We start from the raw sequence: 14,887 nt of genomic DNA, 5'->3' as shown, positions 1-14,887 counted from the left end.
AGGCTGTGCTAGCCAGGAGGCCAAGGCTGCGAAGTCAGGTCCCGGCAGGGCCGAGGGGACCCCCAAGCCCCTTTGGGGACCCGCGTGCCAGTTCCTACCCTCAGCCAAGTCTTCTCCAAGGGCACAGCTGGGCGGGGTCTGGGCAGTCCGCCCGGCTTGGGACATCTGTTCTCGCCAGAGTCGCATTAAAGGCGAGAGGTGGGCGGGGGGGGGGGTGCTCAGAACCAACCCCTCAATCTCGAGTCGATGCCTGCTTTCTCGACCGAAGGCGGAGGCAGCAGGGGACACTGGACTCGCAGAGTTTTTTCTCTCCCCTTGGGAAAAGCGAGCGAATGGTGTGGGGCAAGTAGGGATTTCTCTCTTGCTTTCATCTCTCCTGCTCCTTAATCAGATGCCGCCTCTGGCCTCACTCCTGGGGGGCAGCAGGGTACTTCTGCCCTGCGGGAGATGCCCGGGGGTCCCGGAGGCGCCGGCGCCCAGGATCCCTTGGGCCGGCCGGTGCGGAACGGATCCCGCTTGCAGCGAACGAGCGCTCGGCTGGGCTCTGAGGCAGAGGCCGCGGCGCCGCGCAGGGGGTGGGTTAAAAACAACTCAGTTAAAACAGCGAAAACACTTGGGTTTATATTGGGGGGAGGGCGGTGCTTTTTAAAAAAAAATCTGAGAAGAACCACCCAGCCCCTAAGCAAAACCAAAACAAAATCCTTAACTACTGTTCTCTTTGTCGCAAAAGACAGAAAAATTCCTCCAACACTTCTCCCTTGGTGCCTCCACGAAAAAAAGCTCCCGGCTGGCTAAGCCCGGCGCCTGGACACCCCTTCACCACCCCAACGCCCTGGCGCTGAGCCCAGGTCGCCCCCTGCCCACCCTTCGCTCGCGCGTTGGTGCCAGCCTGTGCCACTCAGCCGGTGCCCGCTGCCCGGTGCCAGGCGCGGGGGGAAAGCGGGGAGGAGCTGAGGCTCCAGCTTAAATTCCATGGCATCTGTTCATTATTATACAGTGAGGAGTTTTATATGGACAGCTAAATTAAAGACAGATTTTTGCCAGAATTGCAGATCCCATAAAAATGATGACACAGGATGGGGGCTTTTGCTTTAAAAAAGAAAGAAAGAAAAAATGTAAAAAACAATCCAACAAACCACAACCCAAACCCTTCGGTGCCCTCTCCTCCGACACTGTGGAGTTTCTTTGGCCCCTTTGCCTCCCGGCCCTTCTTCCACCAGCACGGGCTGCCCAGGGAGAACAAAACCCCCAGGGGCTCTTCATGTCCGCCCTGCTCACAGATGCCCAGTGACCAACCAGGTCGCTCCCACAGCCGCGGGCAGGGGGGGGGCGGGGCGGGCAGGCCGAGGTGGAATAGCAAAGTCCACCTTGGTGTGGAGGGTCAGGATGGGAACTGGAGCTGGGACAGAGTGCCAGAAAGGGGCAGGAGTCGGGGGGCCTGACCTTTCCACATTCCTAAGTCAAAGGGCGGGCTGCATTTGGGGCCGGTTGCCAAGGCTGGGGACAGCCCGGTGAGTACCTGGCATGCGGTGGGGGGGGGCCTCCATTCCAGGGCACCAGACAGTGCCCAGGTCCCCCTCTCTAATGGAGAAGGTGATCCAAAGATTGAGCACTCGGCACAATTTGCCCTGGAGTGGGAGCTGTGGAATTTCTAATTTCAGAGCTTCTAGACGACTGGAACCTACACCTTGGTGATATTCTAGAGCTTTGCAGGGATTCAGAAATTCTGGGTTCTGGGTCAGGGAGCAGACCTCCCAGGCTCCAACTCTGGAGCTCTGCTTGCAACAACTCTAGTTGCAATGATTTGAAGTTCAGGGATGCTGTTGTAGGGTGCTGGGGGAGGCTGAAAAAGTCTGGGCAGGCAACCAAGGGAGGATGGAAGGAGTGAGGGCCACTCTCAGGGGTTCAGACACGTCTCCCCAAATTAGTGGGAGCCTTTCTTATTTTTCTTTCAGTCAATTTTTTTTTTTTCAGGGAAGAAAAATATCTGTGGAGTTCTGTGTCCTCCAGACAATTGCACTGTCTGTGTCTGTGTGTGTGTCTGGAACTGTCTGTGTGGCTGTCTGCTCATCTCCCTCAGATTTGGAGCTGACAGAATTCATATCAGAAGAGCTAGCACAGGGACATCTGTGTGCCGAATGACTGTGCCTACTCGAACCTGCCAATCGCTCCTGGCACGAGCTGGGTAACAAATGCCTGTTACCTCGGAATGCTGGCGGGTGGGGGTGGGGTGGGGGAGGGCGCCTGGCACCACCCGGCTGCCGAGCCCTGCCAAGGCCCCCCGCCTGCCCTCAGCGGGTCCCGCCCCCCTTCCCCGAGTTGGGGGTCCGCGGAATTGGATTGCTCGTTAATTAGCAGCGGTTAGAGAATTTGGGTGTCTCTCAGCCCGGGGCCGATCGGGCCTCCTCGGCCTCCCTAATCTGGACCTCCCTCCCCTCCTGCCCTCCCTGCATGTTCTCCGGATAAGCTCCGGGTTTCTACGCAGGGCGGGCGGGCGGGCGGCCAGCTGGGGATGGGGTAGCTCGCGGAATGCAGGGAAAAGGGGTCTCTGGAGGGAAGAATTCCGCCGAAGTTGCCAGGAGGTGTTTCTGTCTGGAAGCGGGAGGCTCCGTGCGGAGGGGCTCTGCATAGACGCGGCTGGGCTGTGGGGTGGGGCAGAGAGACCGTAGATCGCGGACAGAGGACCGAAGAGAGACGGGTCTGAGGAGCTGCTGCAGAAGGGAAGGAACGAGAGAAGGCAAGAGGCCGGTTCCCTCCGCGCCAGGAGCCGCCGAGACTCGGCCCAGCCCGCTGCCGCGACCCCGCGGGCCTCCGCCGCCCCTCGGCCCAGGCCTCCGGCCGCGCTCCCCGATCCATCAGCCGGTTCTGCTGTCGGAGGTGGGGGAAGGGAGGGCGCCACACCACAGCCGGTGCCAGCTTGGGGTGGGGGGGGGGGTTATCGCGAGGAGGGGCGGAGAGCACATCTAAAATTCCGAGACATCTGTTCACCCAGGGAAGAGGCACCGGGCGCAGGAAGGCTGGGCGCCCCACCCGCGGTTCTGCCCGCGGTTCCAGGGGCGGGACTCCCGACCCTCCCCGCATCCTCAGCCAAGCCCCCACCCCCAGCCACCAACGCTGGCCTGCACAGGGAGGAGGAGGGGGGCGCCAATCTGGGGATCGGGCTGGGGGTGTGAAATTCAGGAGCTGCTGTGCTACTGGTGGGTCCTCAGAAAGGGAAAATCAGGGCCCAGGAGGGCTGTGTGGGGTGGAGATCCTGCAAAGGAGGATGTGGAAGGATGTCTGTCACACTAGACCTCCTCGGAGCACCCACAGACACCCTCCACATACGCACAGACTCAGAGATCATACACACTCAGATATGAATGCTCCCCTTCTTGTAAACACACATAACTGGCCCCCCTCACACTCAATCACTTACTCATTCGAGCGGTTTTACAGATACTTGGTCTGTGCTGGGCCTGGGCTAGATAGTGGGGACATAGCTTCTTACCCAACAGGAGCTGTGAGCGCATTCAGACTCCCAGGTGCACAGGCCCTCACACCGCCCTGACACTCACGTCGATTCCTAGTGGGAGGGGCACCTGGAGGGAGGAGGTTCCAGTGTCAGCACCACCCTCCTCATCCTAAGCAGCCTCCCCCAGGGGAACCCAGGGCAGGTCTAGGAGCCCCAACGGGGGGGCTCTGGACCCACTGCCAGGCACTTGTCACCTTCTTACCTACGCCTTAGTGGTGGGAGCCCCTGCCCCCAGGTTTTCGCTGAACAAGCTCCAACCCCATTGCCCGTCAAGCCTTGATGACAACCTCTCTCTTTCCCTGCCTTGGCCTGGCACCTGCCCCTCCACCTGGGCTGCCCTCGCTGGGCTAACAGGGGCCAGACTTCTCAGCTGGGAAATGTCCATGTGGTTGCTACTTAAAAACTGATTTATGAGGCCGTGGCGGCTGCGGAGGCTTGGCCTGCGGTCCTGGTAGTAATCAAGGGCATATGCCCATCTCGCCTGGCACTGCCCAGCTTGTGAGCCCAGCCCTGGCCTCTGCTCTCCTGCTGGGACGGGAGAGGCGTAAAAGGTACCAAGTCTTCTTTCTCTTCAAGTCATCTCTCTCCTCCTCCACTCTCTTCCTTTTCCTCCTCCTCCTCTTCCTCCCTTTCCTCTCTCCCTCCTCCTTCCCTCCCTCCCTTTCTCTTCCTTCTCTCCCAAGTGGCACGGACCAGCCTGTGTGCCGGGCTGACGCTCACAGCTGCAGCCCATCTGCTATGATTGAATAGTGACAGTGATGAGACAGGAGCTGGGGGGAATGGGAGGACATGGGGGCTGCCCTGCCACCCCTCACCCCCCCTTGTGCCAGCCCCCACATGCTTCCTTGACCTCCAGAATGAGGCCATCCGTTTGGCCTGTGAAGGGCGGGGAAATCCCACACCTCTAAAGAGTGAGGGAATTCCTTTTCTCCCAACTAGATTCCAGAGAAGAAAGAAGGTGAGGGGTAGGTAGAAAAAAGGCAAAGGAGTCGAGGTTGGGAGAGCAGTCTGGAAGAAATGCCCCACATGTCCACATCCGTACAGGCTTGAGCAGGACCGGGGCACCAGCACTGAATAGGGTGGGGTGCTGAGGCTCCAGTCTGGGCAGAGAAACACTGATGTAGGTCCAGGGTCCAGCTTTTTCAGGAATCCAGGAAAACATCCTTAATGGCCCCTGATGGACACCCTGTTCCCTAGACCATGAGGTTCCCCCTCTGTACCCCAGCAAACCTCCTGGCTCCTTCTCTTTAGGAGTACATTTGAAAAGCTGGGAAAATCACAGTCTACCACAGTGCCCAAAGGTGGACCTGAGACTGTAGCAAGAAGGTCTAGTCATAGATGAAAGACTTCTCAACTGATCCTAGTGCAAGACCAAGATGCAACAACAACATGGAAACTAGCATATATTTGGAGTTTATTATGTATCAGTAACTGACAAGCATTATACATGAGCTGATGATCATCTCAACCACCCGATGGATTTGGGACTCTGGTTATACCTATACTATAGGTAAAGACACATATTTTGCCCAGCTTGTATCCTAGGCTTGCCTTCTTCCCTCTTAATAGGAAAAAAAGAAAGAATAATTATGAGGTCAAAAAAACTTTAGGAGATGCAGTATCCCTTCTTTTCCACTTACTTTTCCCCTTCTGCTTCTCTTCTTCCTCTGCCTGCTCCTCATCCTAAGTGAAATATCCACTCTCCAGTGATCATCCACACACGTTGCTTTCTCTTCCTGCCACTGGTGCAAATAGGAGGAAATACCCCCAAGGGGGCACCCACTCTTCCCATCCCACCCACGGGGAAACCACACAGGCAGATTTGATTGCATCTGACCTCACCCACCCTGTTTGCTAGGGCAGCTTCTCTTCACAGCCATAGTCTTGGCCCATGGGGTCTTTTGCTTGAAGCTCTAGGTGAACGATGCCACTGGGAACAGCTCCAGGACTTCCAGTCTAATCTGGGCCCCTGGGAAGCTCGAGAGAAGCAATTTGCTCCACCTGGCATTCTTCCTCGGCCCTTTCCCTGGAAACTGTAGTCTGTCTGGGTCATTCATGCCCTCTCTCACTCCTGCCATCTGCATCTCCACCCTCCTCCTTTCCTCTTTCTCCAGTCTCTTTCTTCTTTCCTTCTTTCTTTCATCCTCTATCTTCACAATTCTTTCTCTTCCCCTTTCCTCTTTTTTCTCTCTCTCATTTCCCCCTTCATTCTCTCTTGCCTAGTTATATGGTAAACCTTTTGGTCCTTGAAATCCTCCCCTCCCGATCAGGAAAGTGGGCATTACTCGTGTTCCATAAATTTCACAACTAAGAGGCTGCTGGTGGGAGATCCATTCTTACTAGGCAATCCTACCAGAGGGAAGCTTTTGTCTCAAGAGAGGGCGATAGGAACCCATAATCCAATCTTGTGGATAAAATTAAGCAGTCACTAAATCCCTGCAATCCCCAGAACAAATCCAGATCAACAATGTTGTCCACTTGCCCAACACCATTTGGGATAAGAAATCATGTGGCGAGCTATTTGCAGGGTCATTATTGGGTTTCCCCGGTGTCTCTCTCCTTATTCTACTGTTTTAAGATCCTCCAGGGCAAGAAGACACCCTGAAAAAGACAACTGGGGGTCAACAGAAACCACACATCCAGGGTCCCTCACATGCCATTTTACCCCTACCAAACTCTTTTCATTCTTGGCCCTGAAAGGCAAAGAAAGATAAATCCTTGAGCCTGATACTGCACTTGGGCAGGAATGGGGGACGGAGATCACCTTCCATTATCACCTCCCTCTCCTTGTCCCAGTGTTCACAATACTTTGGTTCTCCTGGTATCTTCTAACCGCCACCCCCCTCTCTCCAGCTCTTCCTTCTGTAAAGAGGTCTGTCTGGTTTCAGCACCACGGACAGAGGCACTGGGTGGGTTTGCACGACCGGCGGGGCCGGACCCTAGCGGGTCTACTTCTGCCTGCCGGGATCTGTGCAAGTGGTGACTGCCCACGAGCTTCTTTCGGCGTGTGTGATTTTGTGTGTGTGTGTGTGTGTGTGTGTGTGTGTGTGTGTGTGTGTATGTGAGTGTACCCAAGCCTGTGTGAAGCCCGTGTCTGTGTCTCTCTGGGGCACGCGCCTGTGGGCATTTCCGGGTGCATCTGTGTGTTTGTATCTGTCTGTGCTGTGTCTCCGCCTGCTCCCTGTGTCCCTGGCTGAGAAAGGGGACGGGATGGGGACGCTCCGTTCTGGAGGTGGGGGGGGAGCGGGTGGCTTAGTATCCCAGCCGGGCCTGGGAGGCGTCATCCTTGCCCAGACGTGCTCCAGTCACCATGTGGCACGTGTGCCAGCCAGCACAGGCTGAGGGCATTCCGCCCCGGCAAGGGGGGAGGTGGAGGGGGATTCAGGGAGCTGGAGACAGGCAGGAAGAGGTGGGAACTGAGCTCAGCACTCAACTCTGCGGCCAGGCCCTTTCCATCCTGCGTGAACTCCACTCACAGTCACGGGCATGAAGAAACGTACAGATTATTTGCCTTTGTGAGGGCCTAGACAGCCAGATACCTCACACACACACACACACACACACACATCCTGAGGGAAATGCATGGGAGGCAGGCCTATTCCAGCTTGCACATGTGTGCAAGTCACCTGGCCCTTTTTGTACCAGTTCCTGCACACATGCACACACACATACACAAACGCCCAAGCCATTCTTAGAGCGTGGGGGAGGCTTTGTGTCACAGAACAGGACGTCTCGTCATGTGAGTGGGCACTTGCCTCCCATGATACCAGGCAACCACGGGAAGGGTCTGGTAGCTCCTATAATAACTGTTCCTTCCCCAACAAACGGGCGGTGCAGGCCCTGGGGTTGTCATCAGGAGCGCCTGCCCTCTGCACCCACCCAGGTAAATCTGGGAGGACACTGCTGCTTCGGTGCTTTATCTGGGACGGAATGAGGGAGGGAGAGGGGAAAGGCATCCGAATGGCCCCTCCTTTCCATCAGTCACGCGCTCCTCATGAAGTCCTCACCCTCCTCAGAGAGGCTGGTGTACTGGAGACAATCCTAGATTACTCATCCCAATTCCAATACTAACTGGCTGTGTGACCCTGGGCAGGTTATTTCTCAGTGTGATTTAAATATGACAGTTCACGTAAAGGGCTTTGCTCGAGAGTCGTCATTGAGTGCTCACTATTAGTATCGTTACATTAATGCTATGGAAAGAGTGGTTAGCCAGATTGGATGAAATAATGTAGCTAAAGCTTCCAGCACAGTGTCTGAGCCACAGTGGGTGCTCAATGCCTACGAGTATAGTATAAATTTAGTGGTAGAATTTCAGGAATTTAGGCAGTTAAAGGGAACTGAGAATGAATGACAGCATTCTCTCTCCAAACTTGAGAGGCATGCACTCCCAAGCACAGCACGAGTGGAAGTTAGACTTGCAGAAAAGCTGAAGGGCAAGCTAGGAAGCAAAGGATTGGGGAGGTGAGAGGGAACCCCACTGTTGTGGGGCATTCAGATCTCTGTCCTTCAGAAGCCTCTAGAGGGTCTCCATTCCAAGTCTGAAGCCATTGTCCACATGTCTTCCCTCTTGTTCCTTCACTTGGCTTCCCCATCAATAAATGGCACCACCCAGTTAGTTGCTCAAGCCAGAATTCTGGGAGTCATCCTCAAGCTCTCCCTACATCTCACTCTCCACATAGACTCTCACCAAAACCCACTGATGTACCCCGAGTCCAGACTCCTCTCTCCTTCCTCCATGCTTCCCCCCTGAGCCAGCTCATGTCACTTCTCATCTGAGTCTCTGCTCTACCTCCCACCTGCCCCCCTGCAATCCAATCTCCCACAGCAGCTAGGGTACTCTTTTAAAAAATATAAGCTGGGCCTTTCACTCCCTGCCTTAAAATTCTGCAGTGGCTTCCTTAGCACTTGGAATAAAATCCAGACTCCTTAGCTGCTGGGTCTGGTCCCTGCTTCCCTCCCCAGTGTCATTTTCTGCCTCTTCCTCTTCATGCTCCAGCTTCACTGGCCTTTCTTTCCACTCTGCAAACATTGGAAAGATCACCTTTCCACCCTATAGGGACTGAGCTGCTTTCTTGGCCCAAATCAATCCCCTCGCCTCCCTCTCACTCTTTTTGTGACCAGCTCTTTTTCACCCTTCAAGTCTCAGTTGTCCCCTCACCCCCATGAGAAACTTTTCCTGATGTCTTTATCCAAAGTGGTGCCCTGGTTATTCTCGAGTTCGGCGTTCTGTTATTTCCTTTGCAGCGCTTTACTTAACTCTTCATTTCATTTTTGTACCTTCATTTTATTTATTTATTTTTGGCTGCGTTGGGTCTTCGTTGCTGCGCCCTGCCTTTCCCTAGTTGCGGCGAGCAGGGGCTACTCTTCGTTGCGGTGTGTGTGCTTCTCATCACGGTGGCTTCTCTCGTTGTGGAGCGCGGTCTCTAGGCTTGCAGGCTTCAGTAGTTGTGGCACGCGGGCTCAGTAGTTGTGGTTCGTGGGTTTAGTTGCTCCGCGGCATGTGCGATCTCCCCGGATCAGGGATAGAACCCACGTCCCCTGCATTGGCAGGTGGATTCTTAACCACCGCGCCACCAGAGAAGTCCTTTATTAACTCTTGACTTGGTTTCTGTCTGTCTCTCCTGCTGGTCTGTAAGCTCTCTGAGGGTAGGGACTGTAGTATTTGTTCTGTTCCCACGGTAAATTCTGGGCGCAGCATGCAATAGGTACTTAGCCAATGTGTTTGTATGGTTGAATTGATGAGTACTTTGACATATTCGAAGAGGAGTGGGGGAAGGGTAAGCAGGTCCTGTAGCCTGGGCTCCAGCCTGCCCCATTAGGGGTCTGTCTCATCTCTCTTTCTTCCTCTCAGGGGGCCTGTCTACTGGCAGCCTCCTAATTATATTTTACTTGACTATAAATCTTTTCGTTAAATGTAATTGAAAAATACACCTTTCCAATCATCACATTAACCTAGCATCCACTCTGAGGCTGTAATTAAAGACTTCCTAGAATCTCCCACTGGCTTGGGAAGAACTGGCTCCGAGATCATCCCCTGCCAATCCCAAACGTGTCAGCGTCAGCCTTCCTGCCCCAGAGAATGTGGAAGCACAGGACACACGCTGTCCACAGTTCAGGTTCAGGGGGTCGAGTATATTTTCCCCCTTTTCTCCCCACTGCAGGACTCAGACAGCTGGGAGCAGTGCTCAGACCCCAGTCCATCACTCCTTCTGGGACCTGAGGTCTTCAAGATCCCCCCTCCTTATTCTCTCCTGGGCTTCTGGCTCAGAGCTGTCTCAGGGGGAAGGTCAGGGAGGAAGGAGAAAGAGAATGAATAAAAGCTCTCCCAGCACCTTAAATGAGTCAGGTCTGTCTCAGTCTTTGCAGCTCACTGAAAACAGGCTGAGGAAACTCATGCTGCGAGGGGCTCTGCAATACATAGGGATACAGTGCAAATTGAAAGGCCAGGCTCTTAGAACCTAACTCATAATATTGCCCCTTTCAGAGTCCTGGTGCTGCCCTTGGCGACTGGTGCCCTCAGGCTAGCCCCTCTTCCTTTCCAGGACTCTAGTACCTCAACTGTTCTGGTTTCCTAAGCCCAAAACTCCGGAGTCATCCTTGATAATGCTCTTTTACACCCGCACCTGATTCAAAAGCAAATCTGTCTGCTCGGCCTTCAAAATAAATCCAGAATCAGAGCACTTCTCATCTCCCCACTGCTACCACCCTGGTGCAAGCTGCCATCTTCTCACTCCTGGATGCCCACAGCTTCTGTCCTTGGTCTGCTTCAGTCTCTTTTTGGTGTAGCAGCCAGAGTGATTATTTATTTATTTAATTTTTGGCTGCATTGGGTCTCTGTGGCTGCACAAGGGCTTTCCCTAGTTGCGGCGAGCAGGGGCTACTCTTGGTTGTGGCATGCGGGCTTCTCATTGCAGTGGCTTCTCTTGTCGCAGAGCACGGGCTCTAGGCGTGCGCACCTCAGTACTTGTGGCACATGGGCTTAGTTGCTCCGCAGCATGTGGGATCTTCCAGGACCAGGGCTCGAACCTGTGTCCCCTGCATTAGCAGGCAGATTCTTAACCACTGCGCCACCAGGGAAGCCCCTATTTATTTATTTATTTATTTATTTATTTGAAATATAGTTGCATACAATATTACATTAGTTTCAAAGAGTAACTTTTTAAAAAATAACAGCTTTAGGGAATTCACTGGCGGTCCAGTGGTTAGGACTCTGCACTTCCACTGCAGGGGGCAACAGTTCTATCCCTGGTGGGGGAACTAAGATCCTGCCAACCACATGGCCAAAACAAACAAACCAACAAAAATAACAGCTTTATTAAGATATAATTCACCTATTTAGGTGTACAAGTCAATGGCTTTTTAGTATATTAATGGAGCTGTGTGACCAACACCACAGTCAATTTTGAACATTTGCACCACCCCCCAAAGAACCCATACCCGTTAGCACTCACTCCCCATTTCCCCGCTAGGCAAACAAGATTAAACATCACCTTCTCTAAGAAGCTTTTCCAGACTATTCCATCCAAAATTGTACCTTATTTCCCTATCCCCCTTCTTTGCTTTTTTTTTGTTAGTACGTATCACCACCTAAAATACTATGTATGTTACACACTTATAATGCTCACTGTCTAGTTTCCCACCCCCACATCATACACAACAAGGTTCCTGAGGGGGGGGTTATTTACAGTAGCACTCCCAGTACCTAGGACAGGAACAGGTACATAGTAGGTGCTCAGTAAACAAATGTTGCATGAATGAATGAACTCAATAATAAAGGTATTGAGATCAAGGATCTCAAAAGTGGCATCCATTCTCTAGGGGCTGGCAATGAAGACCCATCCTGGGGCCAGCTCTTGGGTGCCTGGATTTCTCTTTCTCCTCACTCTTCCCTCTTGGTCTTCTTTTCTTTCCTGCTTCAGGCACATATTCCCCTCACCTCCACCCTCTGGGCAATCCTTAACACAAACTCCCTAACCTGGAGACTTGACCCTACTCCTACTCTCCTTCTGCCCTGACCAATCCCTGTCTCTTCCCCACTCTGTTTTCCAACTCAACCCTGGAGAACATCAAGTGGGCGGTCTTCGGCAGGCTACTGGAAGAATTGTCTTTTTCACTGCTTGAGTCCTTCAAGAGTGATGAGCCCTCCAGTAAGCGTTCACATTACTGTGCGTACAACTTTGGCCAGGCCCTGAATTGAGTGCTTTGGACCAGCGCTGTCAGATACAACTTTCTACAATTATGGAAATGCTCTATTTCCTTTTCTTAAAATTTATTTTATTCAAGTATATTTGATTTGCAATGTTGTTTTAATTTCTTCTGTGCAGCAAAGTGATTCAGTTATATATATTCTTTTTCATATTCTTCACCATTATGGTTTATCACAGGATATTGAATACAGTTTCCCTGTGCTATACAATAGGACATTGTCGTTTATCCATTCTAAATGGAATAGTTTGTGTCTACCAACCCCAAACTCCAGTCCATCCCTCTCCCTCCCCACCCCCGCACCTTGACAACTGCTAGTCTGTTCTCTGTGTCTGTGAGTCTGTTTCTGTTGTGTAGATAGGTTCATCTGTGCCATATTTTAGATCCCACGTATAAGCGATATCATATGATACTTGTCTTTCTCTTTCTGACTTACTTCACTTAGCATGATAATCTCTAGTTGCATCCATGTTGCTGCAAATGGCATTGTTTTGTTCTTTTTTATGGCTGAGTAATATTCCATTGTATATATGTACCACATCTTCTTTATCCAGTCATCTGTTGATGGACATTTAGGTTGTCTCCATGTTTTGGCTATTGTGAATAGTGCTGCTATGAACATAGGGGTGCATGTGTCTTTTCAAATTATAGTTTTGTCTGGATGTATGCCCGGGAGTGAGATTGCTGGATCACATGGTAACTCTATTTTTAGTTTTTTGAGGAACCTCCATACTGTTTTCCATAGTGGCTGCATCAATTTACATTCCTACCAACAGTGTAGGAGGGCTCCCTTTTCTCCACACCCTCCCCAGCATTCGTTGGGAAATGCTCTATTTCTATTCTGTTCAATACACTAGTCACTAGCCAATATGAGGTTATTAAGCACTTTAAATGTGGCTAAATATGACCAAGGAAATGAATTTTAAATTTTATTTAATTTTTGGACTTCCCTGGTGGTGCAGTGGTTTAGAATCTGCCTGCTAATGCAGGGGACACGGGTTCGAGCCCGGGTCCGGGAAGATCCCACATGCTGCGGAGCAACTAAGCCCGTGCGCCACAACTACTGAGCCTGCGCTCTAGAGCCCGCGAGCCACGACTACTGAAGCCTGTGCGCCTAGAGTCTGTGCTCCACAACAAGAGAAGCCACAGCAAGGAGAAGCCCGTGCACTGCAACAAAGAGTGGCCCCCACTTGCCGCAACTAGAGAAAGCTCGCGTGCAGCAACGAAGACCCAACGCAGCCGAAAATAAATAAATTTATATTTTAAAAAATCATTTAACATTTTTAATTTAATTTAAATTAAAACAGTCACATGTGGCTAGTGGCTTCCGATTGGGCAATGCAGGTTTAAACATGTTATTTTATTTAATCTTTACAATTATCTTGAGGAGTAAGTATGATTGCCCCCATTTTACAAATGGGACCACCCTCCAATCTAGATCACCTTTTCATGACTTCCCCCCCGCACCATAGCACTTACTGCCTTCTAAAATAATTTACTGTTGTACTATGCCTGTCTCCTCAGCCAAAATATAAGTTCTCTGAAGGCAAGAATCTTTGTCTTGAAACATCCCAGAGTCTCAAACAGTGCCTGGCACATGGTAGGATATCAATGAAATTCTGTTGAATAAATGAACACACATGCTCAAGGTACTTCTGCCTTTGCAGCAGGAGCGCTGGATTCCAACTTGAGCCCCTTTGCTTCCAAAGCCTGAGTTCTTTCCCTTGAAGCCATTTTCTCTTAAGTAGTCTCCCCAGCTCCCTCCCCAAGTTCTCTTCCTTGGTGACCCTGGGCTGACCCAGGAGTTCCCTGCTCCTGCAATTTCTAGCCCAGGCAGAGATATGGCTTCTTTTATATGACCTTGGCTATGGTGCCCATGAATTTTACTAAATTTTGCCAAAACTCAGAGATCCTCCGGCCTTCAAGGCAGGAGCCCTGGGTCTATTTTTCAGGCTGTGGCCCCAGGAGGTCTCCCCCTCCTCCTTGGTTCCATGCCCACCTCAGACACTGCTATTCCTTCCCCTCTCTGCTGAGGAGGGGCTGGGCCAGGTGGCCTGGTCATTTGCTCCTTTCAGAGGGACACCGATGCAGTGACATGAAGGTAAGTGGGTAGAATCCTCCCCCATCCCCTGAGTCCCATCCCATGAAGAAGGTGATGAGGTATGTCCTCATGCCTGGGTGGAGGGGCAGAGGCTCTTCCTTGAAACTGGCAACTGGGGTTGTTCGTGACTCCATTAGGAGAGATGAGAGTTAGATAGCAGGAAGGACTTCCCAAAAGTTAGGAAATGAAGTAACGGTATGAAGCCTCTTCCCAACTTAAGGGTTAAGAGAATTAAATGCACTCACCTTCCTGTACACTTTCTTGTACATCTTCCTGAATGGTCGATCACAGGTAAAAATGACTGCCGGCTCTCCCCTCAGAGCTCCAGAGCTCATCCTTCTAACAACTTCTGTTTTCCACTCTTCCTCACCCCTTTTCCCAAATCCCTGAGCTCAAGGCCACTTGCTGGGGCCAAAGGGGAGGGGGGCCAGCTCCCTAGGTATCCCAGGGAATATTAAGCCACATCGAGAGGGAAGAGCTGACTTCTGACTTCCCAACCACATTCTGGCAGTGAGATGGGAGGAAAGGCTAGGGCTTCAGGTCACTCCCAGCTCTTCCGGATCATAGCTGTGTTGTCCGGAGAAGCTGGTCAACCTCTCGGAGCCTCAGCTTTCTCATCTGTAAAATGGGACTAACACTATTTGCCCTACAGCATTATACAAGTTGGAAATGGCTCATGGGAAGTTCCTGGCACAGGGTAGGCACTTAATTATTATGATTATTATTACTTAGGCTCCAGGAGGCCCTCTCTTTCATCCCCATGGATGAAGGAGGGCCTTCCCCCTGCCTTGTTCTCCATTTAGACCAGTGCAACGGGTTCCTTACTGGATTCCCTGCCTCCAGTCCCACTCTGTTCCAATCCAACCTCTACACCCTGCCAGAATTCTTTTTCTAAAACTCAATACAAACACATCACTCCCTTCCGAAAATTCCTCCCGAGTTCCCCACTGCTTACCGGGACACAGGAAGCATAGTGGATTAAGAGTGTGGCCTCGGGGCTTCCCTGGTGGCCCAGTGGTTGAGGGTCTGCCTGCTGATGCGGGGGACACGGGTTCGGGCCCTGGTCT

The 14,887-nt window shown here is 51.9% G+C and overlaps 1 long non-coding RNA gene across 1 annotated transcript; it reads left to right on the top strand.

Moving 5' to 3' along the window:
• The first annotated feature begins 2,396 nt into the window (after positions 1-2,396).
• Positions 2,397-12,992, top strand: LOC136793172 (uncharacterized). Its single transcript, XR_010838092.1, has 2 exons — positions 2,397-2,877; positions 12,682-12,992. It is a non-coding gene; the product is annotated as an uncharacterized lncRNA (long non-coding RNA).
• Positions 12,993-14,887: the final 1,895 nt, after the last annotated feature.

Source organism: Kogia breviceps, chromosome 19, assembly GCF_026419965.1.
Source record: "Kogia breviceps isolate mKogBre1 chromosome 19, mKogBre1 haplotype 1, whole genome shotgun sequence".
Classification (NCBI taxonomy): domain Eukaryota; kingdom Metazoa; phylum Chordata; class Mammalia; order Artiodactyla; family Physeteridae; genus Kogia; species Kogia breviceps.
This window is presented reverse-complemented; position numbering and strand designations above follow the sequence as displayed.